At 37.8% G+C, this 11,598-nt stretch overlaps 1 pseudogene; it reads left to right on the top strand.

Annotated features, from left to right (window-relative positions):
* Positions 1-347: 347 nt before the first annotated feature.
* Positions 348-11,598, top strand: part of LOC141642363 (putative NAD(P)H dehydrogenase (quinone) FQR1-like 1) — a 37,985-nt pseudogene continuing 26,734 nt past the window's right edge.

The raw sequence follows: 11,598 nt of genomic DNA, 5'->3' as shown, positions 1-11,598 counted from the left end.
AGTGCTTTTAATGTATTCTGAAGAAACTCAATAAGTCCACATGTGAGTTTAAATTGATGGCATTTAATAATTTGGGGTTTTTTTTTTAGGTTTTAATTGATTGCATGTAATAATTTGTGGCTAAAAAAAGCAGCCTTTATTATTCGATTTTATTTTTTGGGTTATTTTTGTGTTTTTTGTTTGTCTTTCTGTTTATATTTTTTAAATCGTCATTTGCCATTTTACCAGATTTGCCCTAAAGAATCTGGTGTTTGTCTTTCAACAACAATGGTGATCAAGAATGGCGATCAATACGTAGCGTGTACATAGATCTCGGTTATCCGGGAAATTACTTTTGCTTATGTCTCTAACAGTGCTACTGTTAGGCAAGATCTTTAGTCCAATCTTCATTTCTTAACTCCTGTTAATCCTTGGCTTATTTTAGGGGATTTTAATGTGGTTATGCATCCGGAGGAAAGGATTAGTAATGTTGATCCTAATTTGAGAGACATTGCGGGTTTTTCAAATTGTATTGCCCAGATATGAGTTGCTGATCCAAACAAACTGTTCTTTTGCTGGAACTTTTATAAAGCGATTGGGGTACATGTCTTCTCTCAAACCAACTGATTTAAAAAAAATGAAAGCACAAATGAGTTTTGATTAGTTCGTCGAGTGAGAGGAGGATGGCGATATTGGAGAGGAGCAAGGAGGTCTAAAGATTTGATTTTGTGGTTGTGCATCCACAGCTTGTCAACTTCTATAGTTTATAAAGAAGTTGAGAAAGACTATTTGTTTCCGAGTTGGTAGGTTCTGACTTCAGGCTTTAGGAAGATTTTTTTGCATAAACTTAAGTATAGCATCTAAGTTTAGCTCTGCTTTTTTAGACCTAGGTAGTTTCAGACTAAAAGAAGAGGCCCCTTTCAGTCTTATTGGAATTCTTTATATTTTGTCAATCATTTGGTTATAGCATTATGGAGATAAAAAGCGTAATCTGATGATGAATTTGCAAGGCTAAGCTTCAACTCATTCGCCCTTGGAGATATCGGTGCTATTTTTTAACAGAAGAAATTTTTTCTATTTCCTTGTTAGGGTAACCCACATTCATATCTGAGCAGACTATCATCAATTGAAAGCTCTTTGAAGTTACAGTGGCTAAGATTGCTACACAACATCAAGCAACATGGTGAGCAGGTAACAATTAATCAAATATGTCATGCTCACTGATGAAAAGACCTACTCTGAGGTGTGCTTCACTTTTAAAACTTTCAATTGTTTTGTAAAACACTCTTACATCTGAGGCCTCTCAGATTCTATTTCAGGTACTTTCTTTTTATCTTCATTATAGACTCTGCTTCAGTAACTTGTTTTTTCGTTTCACCGTAAAAACCATAATAGTACTGATATTGAGTTTTATTGTTAGCTAAACTAATCGAAATTGGCCACGTCTAAATCCTGAATCTTGAATTGAAAATTTTGTTACTCCTAAATCAATAAGCTCGGAGGTAAGATTATGACGGTTGTTTCACTGTCAAGGTTGTAAGGTTTTGGTACTTTTCTTAGCTTTGCTTCATCAGTTTAAGGTTTAGCTATTCAAACACGCACCTCAGATTCTTGGGTTCCTTTCCTGCTTTTTCTATCACAGGCACTTCGCAGTCCAAGTAGTTCACGTGACTGGAACTACGGTGGCCAAGGACCATCTCTTAGATCAGGTAGATGCCAAAAATCTAGGATTGGTGTGTTGTTTCACCGCTTAATTTAGCTATCATGTTTTGATATATTTCTTTATATCATATTGGTTGGGTCATTTTCTGAATTATATGGTGTTTAAGCTTATATAACAGAATATTATTCTCCAAAGGCTTTACTGAAATGCCTCTTCGAGGAGGCAAGAAAAAATTGTTTTGGGCGCCGGACTGTGCTTTTATTATGTAAAAGACTTGAAATAAATTGGACAAATTATTCTATACAACTCTTAAAATAGCCTGGACTTCCTTGCTATAAAAGTATTCCTCATGTTCCTCGCTTGACTTTCTACCGACACTCTACTTTCCGTAGTTCCCTCGCTGTCACAAGTGTTTTGTGATTTGTCCACTTTTGTCTTCTTTTTATTTTCATTTTTTTCATGGTTGATGACTTTAAAGTTATAATCTTGATTAATATAGTTTGGTGGGTAATTTAGATTTTGTGTTCTAATTGGTAGGTCGTTATTGATTTTAGGGTATCCGAAAATGGAGATGATGGTTTTGGCTCTCCTTTGTGGTGAATTAATGTTTTTTTTTTTAAATGTTGCTGGTGCTCTATAAATTACCCGCCTGGCTATATAAATTTTGAATTGTTCATATGTCGTTGGAGTTTATATATTGTCTTATTTAATTTGCTTGGTCTGGAGTAGAGTTGGAAGGTACTAATTTTAGAATAGAGAACTCCTAATGCTGAATCGCTATGATTTAATAATCCAAAATTTACGCGAGAGTGTAATACTCCGTATTTATAAGTCTTGGGGTACTCTATCGAGTAGGCCTTACTCTGTCGAGTAAGGGTAAGTTGCGAAATAAAATAGTTTCTGACCTGTTGGGTACTCGATCGAGTAGCTGTGGCACTCGATCGAGTAGGGGGGTACTCGATCGAGTACCTTAGCTACTCGATCGAGTAGCCGGTTTACGGGGAGTTTTTCTCGGGTTTTGTTAATTATGCGATTAAGATATATAATCTTGCCGTCATCATTCTAAACACTTTTACAAAAACCTAATTTACTGTTAAAGAGAGAAAGCAAGTTCATTCATTATCCTAATCGCATTGTTGACAAATTCCGGAGCTGGAGGTGTCGGATTTCATTGTTCTTTGCATCATAGTGTTCCTTGCGTCAAGGGTAAATCCTACATACCAATTTTATAGCGTTTGGTTGACTTTGTTTAAACCCTAATTTTGGGATTGGGGGTTTTTATGATTTGTTGTGTTGGTAGTGATTATGTGATTATGTGATAGGAGAAGGATTTGTAAAGGAGAGGTTTTGAGACAGCTGCTAGATCGTCTGATGATTGTGTTGCTTTCCAGGTAGGATTTCCTACTCAGTATTAGTCCCATAATGGGATGATTGTTGATGTGTTGAGATTGATTGTTTAATATCGTAATTGTGTTGTGACGGTGGTTGATTGTGATTATTGATTAACATCGTAATTGTGTTGTGACGGTTGTGATTGTGATTGTTGTCTCTGGTTCTCGAGATGCGTTCTCGGCTGAGTGGAGTCACTTGCGGGAGTGGCTTCACGCCCTAGTTTCGCCCTTCGTGGAACCCGCCACGGAAGGGGATGTGCACATTAATGGACAGGGTTATCGCTCACTGTTATGTGGAGCGGGGCTTAGGTGGGAACGGCTGCGGTCCCCCATCGCAGGCGGTGGTCCAAAGTGGACGATCGGTGATTGAGATTGATGGGATTGGAGTAATTGTGTGTATGTGTGACGGTTAAGCTGTCTGTGTATCTTACTGTTGATATATATATAAGTTGTGTGATTAGTACTGACCCCGTTTAAATGTTTTAAAAACTGTGGTGATCCATTCGGGGGTGGTGAGCAGTTGCTTGACAGGTATATCTTGGATACGCGTGGGATCTAGCTAGGATGGAGTCATCACATATCAGAGTCTTTAGTCTTCCGCTGTGTTTATTAGAACAGTTCCTTTCAGTTGGTTTATAGTTTGAGAACAGTTGTATTTTACGTACAGTTGGGTTTGTAATGTAATCACTTAAACTTATTTAATAAAGTATGTTTCTTCATTGTCTTATGATTATCATGCCTCGGGTAACCGAGATGGTGGCATCCTTATACCTGAGCGGTCCTGGTAAGGCACTTGGAGTATGGGGGTGTTACAAATGGTATCAGAGCGACGATCCTGAAACCTGTAACCAATGAACCTAATGAATCTAGGGAGTCAAATTAAAATGAACCCGGGGTAAAGGTTGTAGGAGCTAATGCAAAGGCTTGGGAGACGTCCTAAAGTCGCGAACTCGCCCTACAATTTTGAACCGGTCACCATGGGATATGAGTCGGGATCGCTATGTGTTTATCTTGTGAATTGTGTAACAATATGGTGATGTGTGGCATGAATAAGGGTGATTTTGTATCTTTGTTGAATGAAAGCATGTTGGATGATACTTGGTTTACCATGTTGATTGGAATAGTTAGAAAAGTATGTGAGAATGACGAATGATGTGGTGGAAAAAGAAAATAGTTTATATGTGATGAATAATGATGTGTAAGATGAATGATTTATAATGAGGCAATCCTAATAACATGTGGTTAGGGGGTGTGATAAGATTTGTTTTCATAGTTTTGTTTGCGTAAAGCTATATATTAAGTTCGTATAATTGTCTACTATCGTATCATATGTGCTTGTTAGATGAAGTATGTGATTGAATTAGATGAATTGATTGGAAAAGATGAAGTGGCAATTTCGTAAGGATATGAATTTCTTGATTATGGAAGTGTTTATGTGATAAAGTGGATTTGTAATGTTGTTGTATTAGCAACATGGAAATAGGATTTGTAGTGTATGGGTGTAGTTTGTGTCATGAAAAGTTATGAAAATTTAAAACATGCGGGTAATACATGATTGAAAGTTGAATGTTATATGAGCATGATTAATGTTGTTGCTTGGCTTTTGAAAATAGTAACATATGATTATAAATACTGGTTTTATGAGTTTTGGACTGGTTTTGCTTGATTGGTTGTTGTTTAAGTTGTTTGGAAGTAAAATCAAGTAGTTGTGTTTTTCGATTATAAAGAGGTTGTCTTTAAACTGTTATAACTTGAGATGCATAAATGATTTTGATGTGATTCCAATTGGAGGTGATAGCTTGTTCTTTTACGATTCTAACGATAGGTCACACGCCCAAGGAGACCAAGTAATGAGTGAGTTATGACTGTTTTACGAAAACTGGACAGTGCTGAGAAATGCGTAGGTACTCGATCGAGTAGCCTTGGTACTCGATCGAGTAGGGGGGTACTCGATCGAGTACGTCAGGTACTCGATCGAGTGTCCCTGGTAAATTTTTTTTACGTTCTTCTGATCTTCACCTACTCGATCGAGTAAGTCCCTTACTCGATCGAGTGGCCTGTACTCGATCTAGTGACCCCTGTTTTGGGTCATATGCTTATCTTTTGACTTCGTTGCATATTATGTTTAATTCAAAGGCGTCATTTTGCTTCTTTATGCATTGTTTTACATGTATGTTGGTCTTGACGCGTAAGTTACCCAATTTTGTGGTGTAAAGAGTGGCACCTATGATGAGTATGAGTTCGGTGGGGAGGACATTATTTATATGTGTTGGGATTGGTAAGACTTAATTGAGGCATAGAGCATGTTGTGTGAGACGAGATGAGTGACATGATTGTATGTTGAGTAATGAAAATGTAAGTGAATATGAGCAAGGCATGATGTAAGTTTAAGGAACGTGAGAATGAAAAGAGTGAAAGAAAGGATGTGGATAGTAGCAACCTGAGATGTATAATAAATTATGGAGGGAGATGGTTAGAAATAGTGTTGAGTAAGAATATATGTAATGAAAGGTCGTTTGGAAATAGTGGTATATAGCGAACTTAATGGAGGCATGTCGCGACGTAGATTTGCAGATAGTGAGTGAGATTGGGAGATTTGGTTCATTAAGAAAGGAAACTAATGTGTGACTTCCTTGAGCAAGTAAGTCATGAGAGATCAGGGTGAGTAATAGCATGAGGTGGTCTGGACTGATTTATGTTAAGTATGAGTGATAGCATAATAAGAGAAGATCCGTGGTAAGAAAGAGTGAGATGATGTCGGTAGAAAATAATGGAACTTGAGTTTAGGAGCAACGAAGGGGTAACTGGATTTCTAAAGAGTTAGCTAAAAGGAATAAGGAATTGAACTATTAATTGGTATTATTGAGTGTAAAGAGAAAAGAAGGATAAAAGTAAGTTGAGGAAAATATTCACCGGAGTTATGTGATATAAAGGTAAGGAATCATTGAAATGTGTGATAGTGTCACGAGGATGTTAGCTAAAGGTTATATAAGAGTTTCAGGACAACATGATTGATAATGAGTTTCGAGGAACTAAGGGAGTAAGAAGTTGGTGGAGTATTGGCACGATACGAGATATTTGGTGGAGAGTTGGATGACAATACAAATAAGATAGTATTGGGAATAATGTTGAGGTAATTTTGTTGATGGGTTTGTTGTTCGTTGTTTGGGATGTTAACCAAAGATAGGAAAGAAATCGTGATGTTTAGAGATGAGTGAAAAGGGTTCAATGTCCGGATAGTGGTAGTGTTATGGTTTTTGACTAATGGTTAAGAGTGACGGTATGTTAGAGAGATGGTAATTCTAAAGAGGCTGATTTTGTAGAGACTGAATTGATAAGTATGGTTGTGAGGAAGTATAAGACATAGTCTTGGGAGGCGGTTTCTCATAGTGAGTGTTAGCTATATGGTTATGTATGGCAGAAGGTGTTGGGCATGCGAATGGAAGAATGTGATGAGGGGTATGCGAGTTAAGCTCGGGTGACAGGTAACCTTGGTTGAGTGGTAACTTACGTGATCAGGATTGATTGGTTGGATGTGATTATGGGTCTATGTTATATATAAATGTTTGTGTGAGGTTCTGACCTCACAAGAAGTGGTATGGTGTGATAATTATAAAGTTGTTATATGATTGTTTTGTAATTTATGTTGGGTACGGTATACTAATTGAATGATATCCAAAAGGGTAATAATTTGATTAATTTGACATGGCTAGTTATAATTTTGTGTGTATTAATAACACATGTGTATTCCGTGAAATGGTAGAGATGATGTTCATGAGATGCTTATCTGTTTATCCATATCATATGTTGCGTGGTGATTTAATAAGTGGATTTGAGTAAGTTTTTCTTGTCTGAAAAGTTATGCTGAGTCAGTGTTTATGGGTTGTGATGTCTATCGGTGTGGTTGTGTTGCCTCGGGTGGTGATCCGGGCACGGTACATAGTGTTGTGATGCGGGCATTTTCGCACTACGGTGTGGCTGTTTGTGGCGGTGTTGTGATGCCGTCACCGGTTGTGGTGGAGTAGGCAGGATGATTATGATTCGAGTTTCGAAAGTACATAGCAGTTATACATAGATTGTTGTTTTGTTTGATGTTGTCCCCTGTGAGTTTCAGTTTGTGCAGATAGACAGTTGTCTTGTTTATTAATGTTTTCTTTCCCTGGTTAAGTTGGGAATGAGGGTAGAGTATGATATACATAGAGTTGTATATGTTTTCGTTGTTGTCATAGTATAGTGACATTATGTTAATGGGACACGGTTGTGAGAGGTTGTTACAATAATTATGATCTTGTTCTAGTTAAGGTTTCAGTAGACATGGTAATGGCAAGTGAGTCGTAGAACATGTGTGGTAATGATTCGAAAGATGCAGGTGGTTCATAATCCTTTGTTGAAGACAGTGAGTGTAGGGTGTTGGGGAATTAGTGCCATGTCGAGTTATGTATGAGTTTTGCGGTAATGGAAGAAAGAACTTGAGGATCTAGTGTGAGTGTACGTAACAAGTGTGGATCGTGAGTTATGCTTTTGGCAATGGGAGTTTTATATAGTTTATATAGAGAGGTATGTCGTGTTGCGGTAATGTGGAAGAGTTGAAGTTTTGGGTTAAGCTAAAGATTTTGAGGTATAAGTTAGGTAGTTTGATGAGTGAATTAAAGTATGAGAATTGTTTAAGTAAGAGAGCCTTAGATATATGCATGGTGAGTGTTTGGTTTATAAACGGTTGTCTTGCACATGTGGTGGTAAAGAGGGTAATGAGATGTATCTAGGATTTAGTATTAGTGAGTTACGAGGACGTAACATTTATCTTAAGAGGAGTAGGATGTGATAAAAGAGATTTTGATGGGTGTGCATATGGTAATATATTTGGAAGTTTGAGTCTTTATGTCGAATAAAAGGTTGATTCGTGTTGTGGTTAATTTTGTTAAAGGTCATGACCGGACTGGTAGTAGTTCGATGTTTAGGAGTGTGAGAATATTTGGATAGTGTTGACAGTTGGATGATGATGGTTATGAGTTCGATAGTCTTGGCAGTTGGACGAGGATGTTTATGAGTGTGAGTAAACTTCGAGGACGAAGTTCCTTTTAAGGGTGGTAGAATGTAACATTCCGTTTGATGTTATGAGTATCTTGGTAGGGTATGGAGTTAGTGTTGAGAGAGATATAATGGAGTTGATTCGATATCGTGAGACATGTTGTGGAGGTAGGAATAGTTAGTGGAGTTGGTGTTACGAGTTCATGTTTGGGTTGGAATTTTGTTTTGAGTTCTTAGCCACGTTGTTGTGTCTTGATCGAGTTAGTATGTTTGTTTTTATGTGTGGGTTGAACTTCGGGGACGAAGTTCTTTTTAAGGAGGGAAGACTGTAATACTCCGTATTTATAAGTCTTGGGGTACTCTATCGAGTAGGCCTTACTCTGTCGAGTAAGGGTAAGTTGCGAAATAAAATAGTTTCTGACCTGTTGGGTACTCGATCGAGTAGCTGTGGCACTCGATCGAGTAGGGGGGTACTCGATCGAGTACCTTAGCTACTCGATCGAGTAGCCGGTTTACGGGGAGTTTTTCTCGGGTTTTGTTAATTATGCGATTAAGATATATAATCTTGTCGTCATCATTCTAAACACTTTTACAAAAACCTAATTTACTGTTAAAGAGAGAAAGCAAGTTCATTCATTATCCTAATCGCATTGTTGACAAATTCCGGAGCTGGAGGTGTCGGATTTCATTGTTCTTTGCATCATAGTGTTCCTTGCGTCAAGGGTAAATCCTACATACCAATTTTATAGCGTTTGGTTGACTTTGTTTAAACCCTAATTTTGGGATTGGGGGTTTTTATGATTTGTTGTGTTGGTAGTGATTATGTGATTATGTGATAGGAGAAGGATTTGTAAAGGAGAGGTTTTGAGACAGCTGCTAGATCGTCTGATGATTGTGTTGCTTTCCAGGTAGGATTTCCTACTCAGTATTAGTCCCATAATGGGATGATTGTTGATGTGTTGAGATTGATTGTTTAATATCGTAATTGTGTTGTGACGGTGGTTGATTGTGATTATTGATTAACATCGTAATTGTGTTGTGACGGTTGTGATTGTGATTGTTGTCTCTGGTTCTCGAGATGCGTTCTCGGCTGAGTGGAGTCACTTGCGGGAGTGGCTTCACGCCCTAGTTTCGCCCTTCGTGGAACCCGCCACGGAAGGGGATGTGCACATTAATGGACAGGGTTATCGCTCACTGTTATGTGGAGCGGGGCTTAGGTGGGAACGGTTGCGGTCCCCCACTGGCAGGGCTGGTCCAGTGGACAGTCGGTGATTGAGATTGATGGGATTGGAGTAATTGTGTGTATGTGTGACGGTTAAGGCTGTCGCATGTGTATCTTCTTGTTGATATATATATAAGTTGTGTGATTAGTACTGACCCGTTTAAATGTTTTAAAAACTGTGGTGATCCATTCGGGGTGGTGAGCATTTTGCTTGACAGTATATCTTGGATACGCGTGGGATCTAGCTGGGATGGAGTCATCACATATCAGAATCTTTAGTCTTCCGCTGTGTTTATTAGAACAGTTCCTTTCAGTTGGTTTATAGTTTGAGAACAGTTGTATTTTACGTACAGTTGGGTTTGTAATGTAATCACTTAAACTTATTTAATAAAGTATGTTTCTTCATTGTCTTATGATTATCATGCCTCGGGTAACCGAGATGGTGGCATCCTTATACCTGAGCGGTCCTGGTAAGGCACTTGGAGTATGGGGGTGTTACAGAGAGGGTCTTACACTCCTACATGTGAGACCACCTCATTAATCCTATAGCTGAATAAGGTACATACATAAGGATTAGTTGATCTCACGTGCGAGACTGTCTCACACAGCCCGGGCCAAACTGCAGGAAAAACATCAAACCAGTTGGACCCAAGTCAACCTGACTAGAGAGTCATGCCAACTAATAGACCCAGTCCCAATCCTGATCTGAATTACCTGATCAAGACCTCTACATTAGAGGACAATATAACTTTACAATAGTTCACACGTACTTCAACGCTGCATTCACAAAGATCTAAATAGGAATACATATAGGTGAACGTTTGAATGGCATAAGAGATGGCACATGCATTTTCTTTCGATTTTCTGCAGCAAGGGCAATACCATTGTACACGCCGATTCATTCTCCGAATCGCCTCAATAATCTCTTCATTAGAATGGTTTCTAAACAATATGTCCAACTCCTCCATATTGGCAGGAGCATTAATTGTAAATGGAAGCTTCTGTTTAGAACAAGAAGACTGTTTCGTAACTACCATTGCGTTTACTGAATCGGACTAGATATACTTTTTCGCCATCCTCTTAGAACTCTCAGATTTAGACGATAATTGGCATGTGTAGGTTGTTTTAACTCTTTTTTTTGTTCTTATATATCAAATCTGAGTTATATATCAGAAAAGGGGTGTTGATGAGAATGGTCATGTTGCCAATCACGTGGAGATAGAACAGCTTACCTCTGAGTAAATATGTGGTGAAGGCCCATTTTACCCCCTTTCATTCTTGCCTTCTCTGTATCCTCATATCCCCTTTCTTTCTGTTTCCCCCTTTCTTTGTTTTCTTTTCTCCTCTCCTTTCCTAACCAAAACAATAACCATAATTCCTTTTTTTTTTCGAGGAAGCAGCTCACCTATCAGATTGGCAACAATGGCGTTAAATACTAAGGTGGATTGTTGATAAGGACACCAATGGCGATCACGAATTGAATTCGTCTGATACGAACATGTAGCAGGTAAGTTGTCTTGTTCATTCTTGTGATTTTTTTTCCTATATTTTTACTACTGAGCTGGATTGTTGATTGTGAGTTAAGGACAACAATGACGATCACGAATTGAATCCGTTGGGTTATTGATTGTGAGTTAAATTAAATAATTTAGGGTTTAGTTTTTAGGTTTAAATTGATTGCATGCAATAATTTGGGGTTTTTCTTGTTTAAAGTGATTGCATGCAATAATTTGGGGCAATTTTATTTTCTGGGTTAAGGATGAATCCGTTGAATCTGTTATTGACCAGAAAAATTGCACGGAATTGAATCCTCTTTATTAAACAAACAACCACAGAGCTGATGTGTCAGCCTGTGGTTGAAAGTCAAATTTTCAAAGGAGTAGTTATTTTTGCTGAATTTAAGGATCCCATGTTTTCTGAAGGATTTAATTACATCATTGGTGAGGAGTAGATGATTGACGATGATTGAAGAAAACAAAAGATTAAGAATTGCAAATCATTAATTAATGGCCATTAAATTACGGAATTTATTTTCGCAGTACACATTTTACTCATCTTAGTACATTTTGCACCAAACTTTCCACTTCTCTACCCTTAACTAAAAAATATCAACCTAATTCTCTCTACCTTCTCTCTATTGTTACATACTCGAGTTTCTTCAACCTTCGTCAAATTATTCAATAATCCATTATTAATAATTAAATTGACACATTGACTCTTTATTATAGTTTTGTATTTTTTTTAATTAGGGGTTTATGTTCAAATTAATTATTGTCAATTGATTTGGGATGGCGGGGATATTGGTGTATTCGAAT

Source organism: Silene latifolia, chromosome 2 (assembly GCF_048544455.1).
Source record: "Silene latifolia isolate original U9 population chromosome 2, ASM4854445v1, whole genome shotgun sequence".
In the NCBI taxonomy this organism is placed as follows: Eukaryota; Viridiplantae; Streptophyta; class Magnoliopsida; order Caryophyllales; family Caryophyllaceae; genus Silene; species Silene latifolia.
The sequence above is the reverse complement of the archived record's forward strand: the minus strand, read 5'-3'. Positions and strand labels throughout refer to the sequence as shown.